Genomic DNA, 8,273 nt, shown 5'->3' with positions numbered 1-8,273 from the left:
AGCCACTTGGGAAGTCCTCAGCAAATAATAGCTCTCTCCAAATCTGAACATGTATAGGGCTGGAAATACAGTATTACATCTAAAGCTCCTCTTTCAATATAAATTCTACTTGAATTTGGAAATCTTGCATGAGTCAAGGAATACGTGGACAAGTACCAAAGTCTGGTTCTTTTCTCTTTTTTAATTTAAAAATTTTATTTTATATTGGAGTATAGTTGATTTTGGAGAAGGCAATGGCAACCCACTCCAGTACTCTTGCCTGGAAAATCCCAAGGGTGGAGGAGCCTGGTAGGCTGCAGTCCATGGGGTCGCTAAGAGTCGGACACGACTGAGTGACTTCACTTTCACTTTTCACCTTCATGGATTGGAGAAGGAAATGGCAACCCACTCCAGTATTCCTGCCTGGAGAATCCCAGGGACAGGGGAGCCTGGTGGGCTGTTGTCTATGGGGTCGCACAGGGTCGGACACGACTGAAGTGACTTAGCATAGTTGATTTACAATGTTGTGTTAGTTTCAGGTGTACAGCAAAGTGATCCAGTTATACATATTACCATATCTAGTCTTTTTCAGATTCGTTTCCTATATAGGTTATTACTATAGGTATAGCGCCCTGTGCATATAGCACATAGCATATAGTAGGTCTTTGTTGATTATTTTATATATAGTAATGTGTATATATTAGGAGGTTGGGATGAACATAGAATAAATCCCCAACATCCTAATATATGCCCCCACTTGCACCTTTCCCCTTTAAGCCTGATTATTTTCAAAACCCCAGAATGACTTCATAACTCTCCTACTGAATCTACGCAACATTTTTTCCTCCTGCCCAAAGATTCCCAATGTCCCTACAGAAACTAGACCATGTCTTTAGGAAAGTGATTTGGTCTTGCTATTTCCACGACAGTGAAATTTATTTTAGTACTCCACATTTCCACCCTGGCCTACGTGCTTTCTCCCAAGCCTCTTCATCTGTCATGAATGAATCTCTTGTATAACGCTCCTGAGTACAACCTTTCATGCACATTTTCTCCCTCTCCCATAACCCAGGAGGTCTGGAGCTCTGCCATGGTATTAGAGCTTCAGCTTAGGACTAGACTTGAAATGCCAGGTTTCTGGTGCCATTAGAGATTGGTAGTTGGTGCCTAATGCTGGCTTAGTTTTATTTCTGCCAGATCACTAGATGCTAACCACTAGATACAGCCCATGGGCTCCAGATTAACAAGGTCAATGTATTTTGAGTTGATCTCCCAAAACACAGACTAGTCTTTTAAACTTTAAGTTGGATAAAGCAACAAAATAAAAATAGCTTTTATTTGTGTGATTTTTTATTCATTATTTTCTAACATCTGTTTGAGATACAAAGGTAAATAATTTAACACACTGTCAGGGATGAATGGCAATTTTAAAGCAATTACTAGCTGTTCATTAAAAGGAGAAATTGAAGTAGTTTTTTGAACCCTTTTTTGTGCTTGAAAAACTTTACTTGAAAATAAATCATATTTGATATGTATTTTCTCTAACTGTAGCGTCAAGGTTTTCAAAATATGAAGCAGATGTGTGTGTGTGCATGCTAAGTCACTTTCAGTCGTGTCCAACTCTGCGACTGAGAAGGGAAAAAGTCACATAATATTGTCATTTTAGAACATCATGTTATATTTGAAAATCAATTATTTGTTCACTGAATTCTGTGATAATCTATTTAGGTGAGTCAGGGTTAACTGGTAAATTCAATATATAGTATTATGAAAAATGGTTGCCTTTCTACACAGCTTTTTAACTTTAAATTTGAATCCTTATTTTTTTTGGCTTGTTTTTAGTCTAGCTTTTTCAAAGTTAGACAAGTAGGGTGATCCACACAGGTGTTTGGCAGAGGAGGGTATTATGAAATTTATCCTCCCTGTCTCAGAGTTGCATTATGTGGCTGGCTTTAGTGCCTCCTGGCAAGCAGAGATTTCAGGTATCCATACTGTAATGTGGTATAATGCCAAACTGTTGTCTCAGATTACCTGTGGAACAAAGAAGAAAATTGAGATTCCTAAAATTGTACAGTATATTGTTTTAATTATAGATACCCACTGGGTATGTTCCAAAGTTTAAAGTTTTGTTTTTTCTGAATGTAAAAGTAATATGTACTCTTTATACAAACTTCATACATTACAGAACTATAAACTAAAACAAATCATCAACAATTTGGGAGCAGAGTTTTCCAAGTCAAAAAAAAAAAAACAAAAACAACCCACCTCTATCCATTTAGTATTCAGTATTACTTTTTGTATTTTAAAGGTAGACCATGGCCTTAGTAGGCTGAATTTCAACTCTTTAAAGTTGGGTTTTAAGTCTTTGTTGAATTTGTTACAATACTGCTTCGGCTTCATGTTTTGGTTTTTTAACCCTGAGTCATGTGGGATCTTAGCTCTCCAACCAGGGTTTGAACCTGCCACCCTGCATTTGAAGGTGAAGTCCCAACTACTGGGCCACCAAGGACATCCCCAGTATTACTTTTAATATGATATTCTTACTACAGTTAAACCAATACATGGTCCCTAATAGACACCAATATCTTTGGTTTCTAATATATAATTCTTTCACTGATGCTTGTTAACAGTCTATGAAATGAGCCTCATTTAGTAACCGACTAACTACTTAAGATAATTAAAGTATTGTAGAATAGCGTATGGAGAAGGCAATGGCACCCTGCTCCAGTACTCTTGCTTGGAAAATCCCATGGACGGAGGAGCCTGGTAGCCTACAGTCCATGGGGTCTCAAAAAGTCGGACACAACTGCGCAACTTCACTTTCACTTTTCACTTTCATGCACTGGAGAAGGAAATGGCAACCCACTCCAGTACTCTTGCCTGGAGAATCCCAGGGACAGGAGTATGGGATCTGCCATCTATGGGGTCGCACAGAATCAGACATGACTGACGTGACTTAGCAGCAGCAGCAGCAGCAGCAGCAGCAGCAGCAGAATAGTGTATTATAGCTAATTTAATATTCTGGCACTAATATGTATATTTTCTATAAACTTTCATTTTTCAAAATATTGAAAGAAAATATACCAAGGCTGGATGGCATCACTGACTCGATGGATGCGAGTCTGAGTAAACTCCGGGAGTTGGTGGTGGACAGGGAGGCCTGGCGTGCTGCGATTCATGGGGTCACAGAGTCGGACATGACTGAGCGACTGAACTGAACTGAGCTGAAATCACGCTGAAAACAATTTTAGAAAGCACTTTGAAATCTTGTATTCACGATAATCATCAGTGACTCCAGCATCTGATATACTGAAGATATAGTAAGGGTTGGGGTCTATATCTAAACTGAACTATGGCTTAACCTCTAGTTTACTTTTCTGGAATAAATTTTTCTCAACTTATTTCCTTATGCACATTTTCAATCAGTGTCAATAACTTGTATGTATCAAGTGTACCACACACTGTGTATTTTATATCTTCTAGTATCCTTAAAAAAGTGATGGGAACAAGCAGTCTAATAGATTTCTTCGCACTCTTATGTGGCAGGTTGTATTTTCCAAATGGTTGCAGCAAATCTCCTATCATACATGCTCTTCTTCCAGTGTGGCTTTGGTGCTCTTCCCATTGAGATGGGTTTTTGTGACTACATCAAGAGAGTATGGAGAAGGGACAAGGGTAAATAATCAAAAGGAAGAGCATTTTTTTCTACCCTGGAATACTTGTGCTGGAAGTCTTCAATCTCCAAATAAGCAGTTTGACTGCCCTGAGGCTGCCATGCCATGAGGACCCAAATTAACCCAGAATGAGAGACCCTGTGGAGAGAGCTTGAGAGTACTTGAACAGAGAGAGACAAAGAGAAGTGTCTGGACAGCCATCAACTACTCTAACCTACCCCCTTTTCACTGGAAGCAATGATATAGATTTATTCTTGACAATGATGGGAGGTAGTTTTTATCTAGGTTGAATAAAGCAAATGTAAGGAAGTGGTAAAATATTAATTCAATGAAAATGAATAGCAAAAATATTGAGCTGGGTCTTTTTCATAATATATGTAACTTTACATTTTAAATAATACAGTAAGTACGTGTGTGTTCTCAGTCTTGTCCAACTCTTTGTGACTCCATGGACTGTAGCCCATCAGGCTCCTCTGTCCATGGAACTTCCCAGGCAAGAAGACTGGAGTGGATTGCCATTTCCTCCTCCAGGAGCATCTTTCCACCCCAGGGATTAAGCCCATGTCTCCTGCATTGCCTGCACTGCTAGGTGGATTCTTTACCATTTGAGTAAACTGTGTGTGTGTTAGTCACTCAGTTATGTCTGATTCTTTGTGACCCCATGGACTGTAGCCCTCCAGGCTCATATGTCCATGGAATTCTCCAGGCAAGAATATTGGAGTGGGCTGCCATTTCCTTCTCCAGGGGATTTTCCCAACCCAGGGATTGAACCCACGTGTCTTGCTATACAGGCAGACTCTTTTATCAACTGAGCCAAACAATACATGTTATTAATGCACAGAAATTTTATTGACAGTAGATATAATTTTACAAGGCCCTAAAACATTATACAATGGTACAATCCAAATGACTATTCATCAGAGAACAGTCTCAATCAAATTTATGCCATTCTCTAGGAATATAGTAAGCAAATTTTTCAAGAACAGTTTGAAAACCAAGGATTATACGAAATGTTGAATTTTCTATGTCCAATTCTGGTGGCTCATTAATTATTTCTAGATAAATCTTTTGCCAAAGAGGAAAGGATCTATGCCCTTTATGCCAAAGACTTAAAGAAGATAGTCAAATAAATACTTGTGAAAGAAAAGTGTATATGAATAAATAGATCATGAAATGTTAGAAAAGTTCTTTATGTGGAGTTCTGGAACAAAGAAGTGATGGGTTTCACAGAGAAGACCAAAAGATGTAAAATCACCATTGTTATGGAGTTGACATGTGAACATTCATAGTAGTGAGATGATAAACTAGTAAGTGAATTGCATAATATATTTAAATATAAAAAGTTCTATGGAGAAAAATTAAGTAAGGAAGACCTATAGAGAGTAAGGAAGATGTGTAAAGGAAGAATAGTGATTGCTGTATTCCATGGCATGGTTAGTGAAGGCCTTAGTTGACAAATGACATTTGGGCAAAGACTTGAAGGGACTGAGGAAACCATGTAGATATGTAGGGGACAAGTGCTCCAGAGAAGGACCAGCAAGAGCAAAGGCCACGAGGCAGGGATGTGTGTATTCTGTTTGGGGAAAAGTAAGACAGTCACAGTCAGTTAGAACAACAGGAAAGAGGAGGGGGTAGATAAATGTAATAAAGCCACAGAGATAAAGGGACTGGAACAGTTTCTATGGGGCCTTGTAGGTCAGCTAATGACTTTGGCTTCTACTAGGAGTGAGGTGGAGAAGATTTTGAGCAAGAGCATTTAAATTTAGAACTAGTCTTTATTTTAAATTTTAGGATAGAAAATCTGAACTATATTTTGCATTTGGGAATATTCCTGTGGGGTTTTTTAAGGCCCAGGTTGTATGAATGCCCTTTATGTATGCAGTGAGATAGAACAATTATTATTTCAAACCAGATGTGGCTAGAGTTGATTCTGCCTTTTAAAGCAAATGACATAGTTCATATCTACTGAGAAACAAATGTTTATATTATTATTCTATTTCCCCAGGGTATACAGAAAGATAACTCTACTCATGGAATATTAATTTGGAACTTGTCAGACATTTTATTCAGAAATATTTTATTTTTAAAGAACTTTAGGAAGACTCTTTTATTCTTTGTATGATATTTCCAACATTATGTGTTAATAGGCTTTTAAGGGGAGAAGGAAATGGCAATCCACTCCAGTATTCTTGCCTGGACAGAGGAGGTGGCAGGCTACAACCCAAAGGGTAGCAAAGAGCTGGACATGACTGAACATCTAAGTGTGAATGCACAGGCTTTTAAAACTAGCATGGAAGCATTTGTTGTATTATGGCCACAAAAAATGCGATATGATTTCTAAATCACTGACTTACACATGAACTTTAGGAACATAATTCATTACCAATTTGGAAACTGCCTATACAGATACGTAATGCTTTTTTGTCTTGTTTTTTTATGTGAACCATTTTTTAAGTCTTCATTGAATTTGTTACAGTATTGCTTCTGTTTGATGCTTTGGTTTTTTTGGCTGCAAGGCAAGTGGGATATTCGCTCCCTGATCAGGGACTGAAACTATACCCCTGGCCCTGACTACCTGGGAAGTCCCAGGTAGGAAATGGTAATGGTTAACCTTCAGTAGACCAAGCAGTCTTAGATTTTTTTCAAGTATGGAAAAGAAGATTTTAATTTAAATATAAAACTCAAAAGTTCAAGTATGTTTGCAGCAACTTGGGTATATGCATCTACCATTTCAGCTGTAAATTTTATAAAATCTAAGTAGAGAACAAGTACTTCTGATGAAAATTGGGTGTCAAAATTGAGATGTGCTTTACGTATAAAATAAAATACACATTAGATTTCAAAGACAGTACAAACGAAAAATGTAAAACATGTCATTAATTTTACATTCATAACAAATTGACATACTCATATTTTGGATATAGTATTAGGTTAAATAAAATATATGATGAAAATAAAATTCAACTTTTTTTTTACTTTTTAAAAACTTGGCTACTTGGAAATCTTTAAACTATGTATACGGCTCACATTACATTTCTTTTGGATAGCGCTGCTCTAGACCATTGGTTCTCAAAATGTGGTCCCTTGACTACCATCAATATCATCACCTGGGATCTTGTTAGAAATGCAAATTTTGGAGCTCTACCTCCCACTTTATGAATCAGAGACTCTGGAGGTGGGGCCCTGCTTTAAGAAGCCTTGCAACTGATTCTGATGCAAACAAAAGTGTGATAAACATTCTTCTAAACCAGGGGTCTGGAATTCTAATTTGGCTGCAAATTAGGATCATCTGGGGACCTTGGGGCACGGAATCCTGGTGATAAAGTTACCACCCAGACCAATGAAATCAACAACTCTGGGTCCAGTCAAGAGTGTTTTTAAATCTCCCCAGGGGATTCTAATATGGGAAAAAGATTGAAAACCACTGGCCTAGATCCTTGGTTTTTAAACTGGGGCTACAGGAGGCCTGACCATGCTTTCTTTTCAGCCTTAGGTATGTCTACTTAGTTCTTCACCCTGCTCACCCTGGAAAGCTCACTGCTGTGATTTTCCTGCACGGGTGGGTAGATACAGGGTGTGGGAGGGGCAAGAAGCCTTTGCGGGTATCAGAAGTTCACATATCAAATATACCTACCTGCATGTGTCTGTTAATCTCTTCCATTAAATGTGAACATGGCTGTGCCTTCTTGGTTTGATATTATTGGGCTTGATTCATAGCAGGATAAACCTGGAATTAAACAGCCAGCAGAAAATGTAAAAGCTTTGATAGAGCAAGAGGTGAAGAAGAGTATTCCTTTATTCCTTTTAAGATTATTATTTGGGGTGGGCCTTTTTCAGGGAGGAGCTTTATCTTTGTCCACCACTGTTACCATTCAGCAGAAACTGGCAGGTAACACTGAGTTCAATTGCTGACTTCCAACAAGGGTCCTAACAGTGGTGCTAATAGAGACATTTGTCTTCAGGGGCATGGAGATTACTACCTTTAAGTTGCTCTAATGGTCAGTTCTCTTACGGTAGAAAAGTTAAAAACATTGGTAAACCCAGCCAATGTAACCTGAAAAACCCAGTTCATGTCACCAAGAAATGATGAATATCAAGCAACTCTTTGATAAACTCCCACTTCCAGTTGACTGACATCATGAAGAGGCATTGTGAAGAAGTATTCAGCATCGTTGTAGTAGAGTATATACCTCTTCCAGTGCCCCATCTTGAAACTTCTGATGTTTGCAGTGATAAAATGTTTCACAGATACATACATACCAGTGACAAAGACTAAATAATGTCTTCTTTGGGGAGATTTATGCTCTTCTAGGTTTCTGTACATGTATAATATGATCCAGAGCATACTAGTATTGAAATAGATGAAACAGCAAGCTTATTTTTCCAAATGCAATTCAGCCAAATACTGCAAGCACATTTTTATTACATCATTTAAAAATTATTAGCATGCTTAATGAAAACTTTTTCAGGTATAAATGAACAGTTAAGCTATAAATGATTTATGCATGTTCTGACTCAGTCTATGGACTTACCCCAAAATTATGAAGTCAGCATGCAGTTATCTGTATTTTTGTATATGTTTTCATATATATTTAATGACTGTAATATATAATAAGAATG

At 37.8% G+C, this 8,273-nt stretch overlaps 1 pseudogene; it reads left to right on the top strand.

Moving 5' to 3' along the window:
• The first annotated feature begins 3,566 nt into the window (after window positions 1-3,566).
• Window positions 3,567-7,787, top strand: LOC120863098 (annotated as a pseudogene).
• Window positions 7,788-8,273: the final 486 nt, after the last annotated feature.

Source organism: Oryx dammah, unplaced genomic scaffold (genome assembly GCF_014754425.2).
Source record: "Oryx dammah isolate SB20612 unplaced genomic scaffold, SCBI_Odam_1.1 HiC_scaffold_4, whole genome shotgun sequence".
NCBI classification, from domain to species: domain Eukaryota; kingdom Metazoa; phylum Chordata; class Mammalia; order Artiodactyla; family Bovidae; genus Oryx; species Oryx dammah.
The sequence above is the reverse complement of the archived record's forward strand: the minus strand, read 5'-3'. Positions and strand labels throughout refer to the sequence as shown.